This window comes from Rhea pennata, chromosome 3 (genome assembly GCF_028389875.1).
Source record: "Rhea pennata isolate bPtePen1 chromosome 3, bPtePen1.pri, whole genome shotgun sequence".
Classification (NCBI taxonomy): domain Eukaryota; kingdom Metazoa; phylum Chordata; class Aves; order Rheiformes; family Rheidae; genus Rhea; species Rhea pennata.
This window is the reverse complement of record NC_084665.1, coordinates 77,824,275-77,837,079: the sequence shown is the minus strand read 5'-3', so window position 1 is coordinate 77,837,079 and position 12,805 is coordinate 77,824,275. Positions and strand designations below refer to the sequence as shown.

General features: G+C 38.9%; 1 protein-coding gene across 3 annotated transcripts in view; it reads right to left on the bottom strand.

Annotated features, from left to right (window-relative positions):
* Positions 1–12,805, bottom strand: part of FYN (FYN proto-oncogene, Src family tyrosine kinase) — a 137,470-nt gene that overhangs the window by 123,687 nt on the left and 978 nt on the right. The gene's annotated exons all lie outside the window — the stretch shown is intronic.

The window sequence follows — 12,805 nt, the reverse complement described above, 5'->3', positions numbered from 1 at the left end:
GTTTTTGCAAGTCTAGACTTGAACATCTGCTACCCAATGAACCCAACTAAAGCAAAAGCCGTTTTCAGTATTGCCAACTGCAATGTTTAAAAGCTCCGAACTCTGGCTCCTTCTTCTCCCTCCAAAATCATTTAAGTATTTAAACATTGGGGGTAGATAATGTTCCAGTCCTGCTGCCACCTTAGTTTTGCATGAACAGGTAATGCAGGGACAGGATGCAGGAGACTGAAGGCACTATTACCTAGAGTAGGTATTAATTTCTTATGTTCAAATCTGTCCCTTTATCTACCAAAGCTCCTGTCAAAATAATATACTTTATACTCTTCAGACTCAGTCACCTTCTATGACTTCTCTAGTACCCTTAACAACAACGTAAATTATTTTGCACAACCTATTTAAATAAATACTAAGTACAAGCTGAAATACATATCCCTCATCTTCCCAGTGAAACAATTTTACTCAAGCTGCCACTGAACACCAGAATGCTCATGAGCTTTTCATGGGAACTGAGTCAAAACTGGAACAAAAATCTGAAACATTTTAAACTCTCACTGTCTCTCCTATGAGAACTTACATATGACACAAACCCTGATCTTTGACTCAATGCAAGGAAGACTTTTCTGCTCCGGAAGGAAGATGCATCCTCCAAAGACCATAAATCACACCAGAGCTGCCACTATGAGGCAACCATGAAGCAGTTCTTTGGCTCTTCTAATAGTATCTTGGGAAAATCTGCACCACTTAAAAATTCAGGATAGGCTATTTGGCCATCAGGATGGGCTATATATATCGGCCAAAGAAAAACTCTACATTTCACTACATAATACATGAATCAGTTTAGTAGTACGTCTTAATTTCAATATAACTATCACATACCATTTTTCTACACGGCAATGATGGCTGAATAACCTGAATGGACTATATTATATAACATTCATTTCCCTGCTGAAAAGGGCCTCTTATTCAGCTCTGAGTTCCATTCAATTTATCCCACAGTGACAACTGCACGGAGTGAAAATATATAACTAATTCTCTAGGGCAGAGCAGGGCAAAAAATAATCCATCTTTTTATTTTTTAATCACTATGAATATAAGCAGTTCTGCAGCATTATGATCAGAGCATTCCTAACAACTATTAGCTCAAGAATAAATAGCTCATCTGTGTCGGGAGATGAGATGATTTGAAAGTAAGGAAAGGAAGGTGAGCAATGGGGGAGAACATAAACAAGCGTGAAGACAGGATTGCTGTAAACATGGTTATGGAAACAAAACAGACACAAGACCACCTCCAAAATAGCCTCTGACTGCGACAGTTAGTGCTACAGAGCCAGCCAGTAACAATATCCAGAGAAAATCACAGGGGGAAAATACAGGCACAAACTGCAGCAGCAAACTGACACTATGGCCTCTCATAACCCGGCCCTAGTCAACAACAGCCAGTACCTATTCAACGCTACACCAACACGCCAGAAACTTAAGCTCCCGCAGCTTCTAAGGAACCAGAATTTCCTAAACTAAACAAGTATAAGCCTGTGGAAAAGAAAGACTTAGGCCTTCAGCTGCTCTTTGCCACGGTGGCAGGAGGAAGCCTGAGCTAAGCGATGCAGCCACACAGACCTCAAAACAGCAACTGCAGCATCAATGCCATGTGTACGGCTCTGTTGGTTGTGGTTCCCCCCCCCCTTCCTCTTTTAGTATTCCAACTGTTTTGTTTTTAAAGCAAATGTTCATTTAATCATAAAATTTCCATTTTGTACATTAAAAAATAAATGGTCAAATACCACAGAAAGATTAAATCTTTAAAAAACACAGACTGTAGCTAGTCACATGTACTTCAGTCACCAATAGTAGCACAATACACGATGAGAAGGTCTCAGAAATCCTGAGAAGAAACACCTTCTGGGGTTATTAAAATCTTAAGTGGGTGTTTTTGTCCCATAGTTCCCACCAGGCTCATCCAGGTGGCACTCCTCCTACAATCCTCATATTTGCTACTGAATATAAACTTTAAAGTGGCTAGCTTAGCTAATAGCTAAGATATTATCCAGGAAAACAGAACGAACACAACGCATCTGTTAGTATGTATTATTTCCTGTGCATTTTTTTTTGCTGTTCTACTAAAATAATCACTGCCATAAAATCTTACTGCTTCAGGTTATCCTGCTATATGCAGCATGAAAGTTTTGTGCAAAAATTCACTACGCGAAAACACAGCAGTGAAGTATATACGTAGATACTGGTTTGGTTATATGTGTTTGATTTAATTTAATTGAATCCTGTCTCTGTTCCCGTCCTTTCTGAGGTGACAGAGAAGCCTACAAGTACTCTAACGGTATGGCTCCCCTGCAAAGGAGATTTTCTACCACTCAGCTTCAGGGAAGCAAAGACAACTGACACAAACTGTAGCTTTGTCTCAAAATAGCTGGTAACTAGCTGGTAGGTGGAGGGAGGCAATTATTCTTCACTCTGCAGCTTGTGAGATCACATCTGGAGCATTCCGTCTGGTTTTGGACTTCCTGGGAAGAAAAAGAGACTGACATTCTGGAGGGAGGCTGGTGGATGGCCCCCAAGAGGCTGAGGGGGCTAGAGCACTCGACACAGGAGGAGAGGCTAAGAGTGCTGTGTCTGTTCAGTCTGAAAAAGAAGAGGCTAAGGGGATGGGCAGAATATGTCTTCAAATACCTCATGGGTGGTTGTGGAGAGGACGAAACCAGCGTCTTGGATGTGCATGGTGAAATGACAAGAAGACTCAAGTGGCAACACAGGAAATCCTATTAGATAGTAAGAAAGAATTGTTTGCAATGGGAATGATCACATGCTGGAATACGGTACCTGGAGAGCCTGTCCATATTCAAAACTTGACTGGACATAGCCCTGAGCAACTGGATCTAACTCTGACGTTAGATCTGACTTTGAAGTTAGTCCTGCTCTGTGCAGGGATTGGACCAGATGATTTCCAGAGGTTCCTTCTAATCTGAATTATCCTGTGATTAAATTTTCAATGGAAGAATATCACTTCCCAGAGATTTATTAAAAAGTAATTTTAGAAGAGAAGTCTGTTAACTCTGGAGAGAGCTCAGTTATAGAAAATAAATTGTTATAATATGATTGAAAAAAAATTGTTGGTGATAATTCCCTTAAAACAAAATTAATTATTTTTTTTTCCTTTAGGTTCACAGCATGAAATAAAATGGAGTCCAAAGTTACATACTTACACTGATATACACAGCTTTAGGAAGTTCCATACTAATAATCATACAGTAAATCTACATAATGTGGTTTGACTGTCATTTTCATGACATTTTTCTCAGCAGTTGTACTTCAGTGGCGACATATTGCTGATTATGCAAGAGATACTTATTATTACTTATTATCACAGTTTGAGGTGACTATATTATTGGCAGATACAGTTCTTTTTTTTTTTTTTTTTTTTTTTTTTACTTGCAGATTTGTTTATACCTGCACTCTTTCCAAGATCTGCAATATTTCACTTTTGGAAGAGGGTGTAAACAGTTGTCCAATGACACTAAGAAATCCATAGAAATGTGTTAACACTTTGAAATTAAATTCAAAAGAGCAAGCATTAAACAAGTCTACTTTGAAAAGTTCTCACTCATCAAGAGGTACTCTCCCACTCTCATGGCAACATAATTTTTATGGCTATTGCATCCTTCTTCTAAAGAAAATAATTGAACATAAAAAATGCATACAATTGCAGCACCTTGTCATTTTAAAGCCTGTGGGCAGCTGTTATAGATGGAGCTCCCTAGGAGTATAATCATTCTTCTTCAGTGGGGCAGATGATCAAAACACAAAGAAAAAAGAAAGAGAGTTTCTTTAAAGTTTAGCAGTATTTTTTTAAAAGGGAATTTAAATAAGTATTGGTGTTGTGAGAATGAACATCCATCTTATTAATCCACTCTCTCAGGTCATTTCTCTCATGTCTCTTCTTTTTTTGTGTCAAAAAAGAAACTAAACTTTCTACATCACAACATAGTGCTGTATAGATGCACCCACAATAACTTGAACAAATTATTGTGGTTCTGGAAGTGGTATAGGCACATTAGCATGATACTCGTCCTGGACTGCTAAGGCTTTCATAATTCTCACTCATGAGCTATTTTGTTCATCTCTACATAGTGCTGTATAGACATATCCAAAGTTTGAGGCCTACTCTACCCAAGGAAGTAGAAACAAAGCAAGTTTTTTTGATCCATCCTTCACATTCAGGTTCAGATTATTCTCAGCACAGTTCTGCTCTGCCACGGCAGCTCTGAAAAGATGACAGCTAGTTTTAGTAAGACACAAGCTTATATGGTAAATCATTAAAGAGCTGACCACAAAAGCACACTTTGTCTGACTTGTTTGACTTCTACAGCTATACATTCAGTTTCATAAAGTAAGACTTTTTTTTTTTTTTTTTTTTTTTTGCATGGAAAAAGAAAACAAACAACCTAACTTTATAATGGTTCAAATTAACACTTGCTGAGAACATGACAAAAGAAAAGACAAGGTCACCTCTCTTGAAAAAGTCACTAAATCACACTGATGCCAAAGGAAGCCCACAAACAACAACAGCTTGTAAAAAATATATGTATTGTTTTTTAACCTCTTACAGGAGTTGCAGCAAATTGCTCTCAAACTCAAGTCATCAAGTACTGCAAACTGATACTTTTACTGTCTGTGATGACTGAACAGAATGACAAAGTACATAGTTTTCCTCATGCACTTTGTCTACAATCGTATTTGTTCATTTTGGGAAGCCCTACTTGAAAATCAAGACTAAAAATTCTACAGCTTTAAAGCACATCAATAATGCTGTCCTAAGCAAGACAGAGAGTCATCTCCAGTGCTTATCTTCTACCTCCCCCAGTGCACACACGGTAATCTTTGACCTTCAGATGCAAAAGATGTTTCACGAGATTACATTGCTTAGTAAATCGGTTCTCAGGCAGCCCCTTCTACAAAAGGGAAGCTCCCAGAGCGGTGGTCACATGAAATCAAAGCCAACACTATGCATGCTTTTGTCAAGACCACACCGTCAATTACGCTGAGAGTTAAATCCAAATCTTGAGCTTCTCAGCTTCTATACACTCACCCTATAACTTGCCAACAAATTATAGGCTGTTGGGCTCATGAAGTTTCTCTAGCAGTGATTACAACTAATAAAGAGGATGGCAATAAACATGTGTTTGACAGATTTTCTCTTTTAAAGGCCATTTGCCTCACTCTTTCTCAATAAGCCAGAGAAGAAATTAACTAATAATAAAAATAAAATAAAATAGCTGTTATTCCTCCCCACTGGTCCAAAGTATCAGATTGTATGAATGCAAGGTCGCTCACCATTCAAAGACACCTGCAGCACTAAATGCTCGGAAAGAAAGGACTGCCTATTAGGCCGCAGGCTTTAAATGAAAATTCTGAAAGACATCAAATGTGGTGCTATTTGAAAGATTATGATTATATACTTTTATTTCTTCTTGAAAGGTGAAACTCAAAATATCATCAATGAATTTAAAATATGGGATCTAGAACCTCACTTACCACTAATTCAAATCCTGCCTAAAGTGAGAGCAACTGGAAATTTCATCAGCTACTGGCTATTTCACATCTGAATTCTAGAAGGAATTTTGGGAGTATGAATTTCCTCTCCAGAAGGCAGACAGGCAATAGAACTGGCATTTTCATTGGTCACAATGAGGGAAAAAAAAATACTAGATATGGGCTCTCCCTTGGAAATCTTACTAGTAGCTACTCTTAGTGATTTGTGTAAGAACATAGTAAATATGACTAGGAAATAGTACCCTCACTCCAAGAAATTTAAACCTTGTAATCCATTTCCTGAAGCAAGGAATAAATAGTCAACATGGAAAGCTTATGGCATTATCACACAGCAAAAAAGGAAAAAAACACCCAAGCATTCTTCCTGTTATCCTCCCCCAGAAGGCAGCACACAGTTACATACTCTATCAGTGCAGAATTCAGACCTGCCCATTTTCAAACATTACTAGCATATAGTGATAGTATGCAAGAGGACCTATCCACAGGGAAGCCTAAAAACTTGCAAGTAGTCATTACCCTCACCATTAAAAACACCATTAACTTCATCACCAAAAATAAACATAGAGCATCTACACAGTTTAAATTGCATACAGGAAGAATAGAGGCTTTCATTCATTCATCCTAGTCTTAGAGCTGCATTCTTCCTAGGAAAATGCATCACTGCTCCATAGTGAGAGGCTGCCCACAAAGAATACAGTATTACACAAATATTCTTACTTTTAATGGTCTGGGAGCTGCTTTCTCTTACACCTGCTCTCCTCCCTCTGGGTAAAAGCAGCTGGTTATAGGAAGCAACCACCTCAACATCTCAAACAGGGGTATTATATCATCTGATCTTATGCTAAATCTTAACAAATGACCAGGTGTAGCATCCCAGAAGAGAGGGGGGGAAAAAAAAAAAAGTAGCTCCATGGAAAAATGATACAAATCCAGAATTTATAAAATAAGACAAGCTTTTTCTTTTTTTCTTTTTTTTTTTTTCTTAAGAGAGTTAACACTCAGGGAGTCCTGAGAGTTGCCACATGTTGGTTGATACAGAGATAGCTACAGTCCTCCTTCACACAGCCATGAATTTTGTACTGTGAAAAAGGAGAGATTAAAAGTCCCTCACCCTGTGCACCTCATCAGTATCGCAAAGCTGGCACAAGGCCTCTATCAACAATTCTGCTAAAAAGTTAGTTAGACCTAGATAGCTGAGCTAGTTTCATTTCTAAGAGTACTGAAATGTAGCACACAATCTCATTGAACATACAGCCATTCTGTCTTTGGGAACTTTTAAGCTAGTAACAAGACATCCGAATTAATTTGAATAGGAGAATCTACCTCTTCAATTATAATCCCCAGGGCAATTCCCCAGTTAAAAGTCAGGCATGAAAGGTGTGTGGGGGGGGAAGGACACCCACATTCATGAAATTCTATAATTGTCTGGACAATAGTATCAGAAGCCAAGATAGGAATCACATAGTATTTCAAACTCATGCCAGGAAAACCTCCATAACTGCCTCTTTTATAAGTGGTACAGCTCCGAGTCACAGATCAAAGTTATGTGAACTGTTTTTTTCACACAGAAGCTGCTCTAAAATAAGGGAGATTGTAAGGTCTTTATTAATACAAGAAAAAGGCTTTACATGAATGTTAAATGTCTTTCTATTTGTAACACTTAACAGAAGATCTAAAGGAAAAAGGCTGCTTGAAACTGTCAGATATAATCATTGGAGGACTCTGTCACAGAACAGTAAAGTTGTCTAAAAACTTGAAAAGGTCCTTAATATTAATCTATAATATTTGTTATCATTCCCTGTACAACTCCTCAGTATAGCTTCACATAGCAGACTGATGCTTGACAAGATAAAAATTAATGGACAATAATGTATCAATTCTGGACTAAACTAAAGAGCTTAAGAACCATTTTGGTCAAATCTGTTAACACAGGAAAACTGAAGCTGAAATAAAAGGACAATTCTAAAAAGAGAAAGAAAAAGAAAAAAAAATGCTTCACTTCAGCTAAGTCAAACTGATCTTTTGAGATTCCCTCCCACCCTCTTAAGAATTACGGCTACAACAAAAATTATTTGCAAGTTTCAATGGTGCCAAACACATTTCTTACCAAAGCAAGTATTTTCACAAACATAGAATCTAGCTTCCTCTTGCCTGCTTCAGCCACTTTTTTGCTTAGTTTGTTGCACCTCCTGCCACCCAAAGTATTTCCCTGCTTCTATATAGGTTGTGCTGTTACTGTTACTGGCAACTTCCAAGCAATTTTCAAATTCAGCACTGCAACTGACACAGCTTCAGTGCATAATACAGTATTTTTAAAGCTTGGAAGCGTCGGTAACGATGGCATGTATTGCCTAAACCGTAAGATTTAGATTTCACTTTAAAATAAGTTGTTAAATCCTTTACACAGCCAAGGCTTTAGGTTTTTATCTAGTTTTACAGCCCCTAGAGCTGCTACAAGGCAGCATCAAGGCCGCAACACAGTTCCTCCCCAGGCCATCCCAAGGTTGAGGACTGGCTGCTGCTAGTGTCGTAGACCACCATGCCACTAGTTTCAGGGACAGCACAGTAACTGCTCTCACATTGCAGGATCTGATACAATTGAAAGCAGCATTAGCTTCTTTGTGGAGTTCTGGCTGGGCTTCTTCATATTTCAGAGGGCTGAAAAAATCACAGAAGTGCCACTTTTCCCCCATGCCTTTCCAGATCATAGCTACAGAGTACCTGAAGCAAGAAGGGACTACGAACTTTTTTAGGTGTCAATGAATCGGCAACTCTTAAAAAAAAAAAAAAAAAAAAAAAGAGGGGGGGGAGAATAAATAAAAGTTGGAGGGGATTTTCTCTGTTTCCACCAAATCATTCTCACTGTATCACAGCTGCCTACTATACCTCATTATATTGAGCTACGTTTCAATGTGAAGAACATCAAGTAACTTGCACTAAGAATTTAGGTTATTGGCTTAATCCAGTCACATTTATTACCCACAGATACCCCAGAAAATTATAGTGTAAAACAAGCAACTTTCAGAAGCGCAAGACTTCCTCGAATTGAGAAAAGCTCAGCTGGAAAACCTGGGCTAGACCCTCCCTGTATAACATCATCACAAATAGTATCTGCAGAGCCTCTCAAGCTGGAATGCTCTGATATCAAGAGGATGCAGCATTTGTAGAAAGGCAACAAGTTTTAAAATTCACTTGCTGTCCTTTTCTCCCTGCCGCCCCCCCCCCCTTGAAAAACTGATTTCACTCACACAATCTAATTCAAACCAGTGGATATTGCAAGGCTAGTTTTTGCAAAGGCTTTTTCAGAGGAAAAATATTCATTCAAGTGCACAGAATACAAGAAGTAGAGTTGATCAGGAAAAATCTGTCATTTTCTGCAAGGTATTTTAGTTCTAACCGCATTTAAAAGCTGTGCAAAACTGATGCTGACTTTATACTTAATGGGAATCTTCAATTAAAATTTAAATGTCAAAAGGTTCTATTTCATTCCAAATAGGTGCAAATATTTTGAGTAGTAATCCTTTATTTCATAGTGAGTTACATCTCGAGACTGAGCCAGAAGCAAGATGAGGTGATACGTTTTAATTGACTTTTTTTTTTCCCTCTCCATTTCCTTCCTTAAAAGTGGGGATATGGTTAGTTTTTACTGCAGTTCCAAATGAAGGAAAGTTCTGAAAACTCTTTACAAAATGTCACTGTTTTCCTGCCGCCAGTGGTGTGGAGAACAACAGGGTACTTTTCCTTTGCTGCAAATTTCTGCTTAAGATCAAGTTTGTTTCCAGTTTCACAGCTCAAGGACATCTCCCACAGACATGTTTAACTTCACCACACACTCCCAAACAGACAGACCGCTTACCTGACTGAAATCAAACCAGTACATAAGAACCGAGATGGCTCTCCAACACAGTGCTAAAAAGTCCACGCACTTCTTAAGGATTATTGCATGTTTCTCAGACATACCAGAAACTTAAAACTTCCACTGATTTCATCTGGAACTGCCATTCCTCAGTCTAGAAGAAAGTCAGGCACTAAGGGCCAAAGCCATGAGGGGACACAACTGCTAAAAATCCTTCTGTGTCTGTGCAGTGACACCTTTCGAAATATGAGGCTTTTTTCGTTTAAAATTATTACTATTTTATTAAAAGCAGCTTTTTGAGCAAACCACTGCAGCACAAAGCAAGACACCTAGGCAGGCAGGCAGGCAGATGCAGCATTTAATTTTCACCTCTTTCTGGCATTTTGCACTGGGTAGCCCAGGCAGCATTTCACTCAGCACCCTGCCAGCTGCAAATACGACTCTGAGGTGAGTGGCCCTTTCTACACAGTGCGCAGCAAGCATTTCCACCCCTCGCTCAGGGATGCCAATTCCCAGCGGCTGGCGAAGCCCTGGTAGTGAGACCTCAAGATGCTCCACGCTGCAGCACACAAATCCTTTTGTAGCTTTTGCCCTAAGTAAATCGCTGACTTGCACTAAACAGATCTGTAGGTCTTTTGTCACCAAAGGAGTCCTTAATTGCCAGATTTCAATGAGACTACTCGGGTGAATTAGATTTGTCTGGTTCAAGTCCTGGTTTTGGAGTAATGGGTCAAAATTACTTGAGTCAAAATTATTTGTGAAGACACTTCTGTGGGAGCTGCAGGGGTGGGAAGGGGAAGGGGAAGGGAGTTATTAATTTTCTTCCTCTTGAAGGAAGGTCACTTTGACAACACATACAGTCAAAAGCAGACCTGCCCATAAAGCAAATTACAAAGTGTTGCCCATGACAGAAATGAATTCCATTATTAAAAATTGAAAATATTAACCAAACTGACTTAAGCAGATGTTTACACAACAAGTTTGAATCAAATATTAATGTATACCTGAGAGAGAATGAGAAAGGTAAAGTACATGCAAGCAAACACATTCTCTCCTTGAAGTAAAAGCATCATAACAGCAAGACAGCAAAGGGAAGATACTCGCTAAATAAAACTAATCAAGCATAAGATGGCAACCAACTGTAAGCCCTGTTTAGCATAACTAAAAATATGATATTGTAGATGCATCACATTACAGTGTTAAATCATCATGAAGGAGTTTTCACATGTCTAACCACAATTTAATACAGCATAAATCTGCTGCAGGTCACACCATGTCCGTATCAGTATGTCCACTTTCGGCTCACCCATAGAGTCACTGGACACAGAGGTCCTTTTCATATTAGACTCCACTCATGGATTTTGGGTAATGTTATTCAGACATCTCATGTAAAGTTACGTGAAATCTACAGTATCTTAGAAATAACTAGTTCCTCATCAATGCTTTATCTTAATCAACTGGAATATAAATTTATCGATGGGTCCTAACTTTTAAAGGTACTTAAAACAATTAACAGGCAACTTTTCTGCACCACCTTCATCACTACTTCTGCCTTCCATTTTCTGCCATGTCCGTGTGCTAGAATTGTTTTATCATTCATTGAAGATTAGTATTTAGCCAATTTCAAAACAGTTTTCTCGTCTGTTTATGGTTTCATACGTAAGAGGTGTTTCATGCCACTGTATCTTCCACCAGCAAGTAACACAGGAATGGCTGAAATATGTGCCTGAACCATACACTGCAAAACACCAAAGTCAGTCATCTACCATTAGACAATCTCATATTAGAAAGTCTTAATTTAGCAAAGCATGAGCCATTTAGATGAGTTCACAAACTAATTTGTTTGAGGAAGAAAACAAAGAGTCTGACAGGCAACTCCCTAAAAATCATCTCAATGTTTCAACAAACTAGGAGAAAACTGCAATCTACTACAAATAAAATTCAAATTATGAAGGCATTAATTATGTCATATTATTTTATTTTCTTTATCAAAATAACAATGTTCATGGGAACAGGGGGAGCAGGATAAAAAAGGAATCTCCTGTTAGAGATTCCCTTTTCAAAAAACAAAAATAAACAAACAAAACACCTGAAAAGTCACTAATCCACTGACATCTACCAAGTGTTATCTGTTTCTGGAGAATACAGATCAACATGGTAAATAAATCCTGTAATCCAGGGAGTGGCGGGGGGGAGGAATAAGTGAGCACTTTACTGATTTCAATTTCAAAAAAAATTGTTCAATTTTAAAATTTAACAAAGAATTTCTTCTCTCCCCCAAGTTTCCCACTGGGTCAAGCAGTGACTGAAACGGATACAACTGACAAGTTGGAGATATTTCCTTCCCTCCCCACTTCTCTTGTATTTTTCTTCTAGTTTCTTTTGTTCACTTAGCAGAACTTTGTCTGAAATGTGTTTTTACTCCTTCACTGCATGACAAACCCACACAGTCAGGAGACAGGATTATAAAAACCACAGAGCTCCAGCAGCGAACTCAACAGTGGGTGTAATATTGGACACAGCTCTCCATTCATCATTCAGATTCTCTGGATTTCAAGTTGACAGTGTCGCTTTAGTTAACTGTTTCTCCTCACTGGAGTTTGGACAAGTCAACCTTAACAAAAACACTTCCTCTACCAACATATAAACAAACAGATCTTCACCTACAATTGTTCTAAGCTTTGGTTACAAAATACTAGTTAAAAATACAAAGAAAAAAAAAAGTGTGGTGGGAGCTGTGGAAAGTGTTACAGCTGCAGGGATGGTGGCAGGAAGGATGTGGGAGTTAAAGGAGATGTATACAAGGAGGAAAATGACAAGGTCTCACAGGCGTTTTCAGTGCTGGATATGCATTTCCAGGCAGTTTCCACTTTTTATTAAGCATTTTAAGAACCAGAATGCATCAAAATGATTGATGAATAACTGCAGGGGGGTGGCTCTTCACTCAGCCTAAACCTTTAGTACGGGCTCTGCCCTGCCTTCTCCATCATTGCTGAAGGGACCAGGATAGTGTGTTCTTGTTTTTAATCAGCCTGTCCTCTCCTAGCGCACCCACATGTAAAATCCACATGGAATGAGGCAAGTTCCTAAGGAGGCAGAAAGCAAACCGAATGTGATTCAGGAGGTCTGGTGATATGTACGCCGTAGCTCTGCAGACGCAGCAAAACGCTGGCACCCGTGGCGTGGTGCTTGGTTATCTCTTACTAACCTAAATGTGGCTGGGAAAGAACTGGGAACAGCTCAGTGGCCTCATCTGGGGAGAAACAGAGAAGCTCTAGGGAAAAGACAAGAAACAAGCCTCTTTTCACATCCTGCCACCCTTGGGCATTTGGTGCGCCCCTTCTCTCTTCCCTGAAAGAGGCCTTTGTCACAGAGGCGCAAATCCTA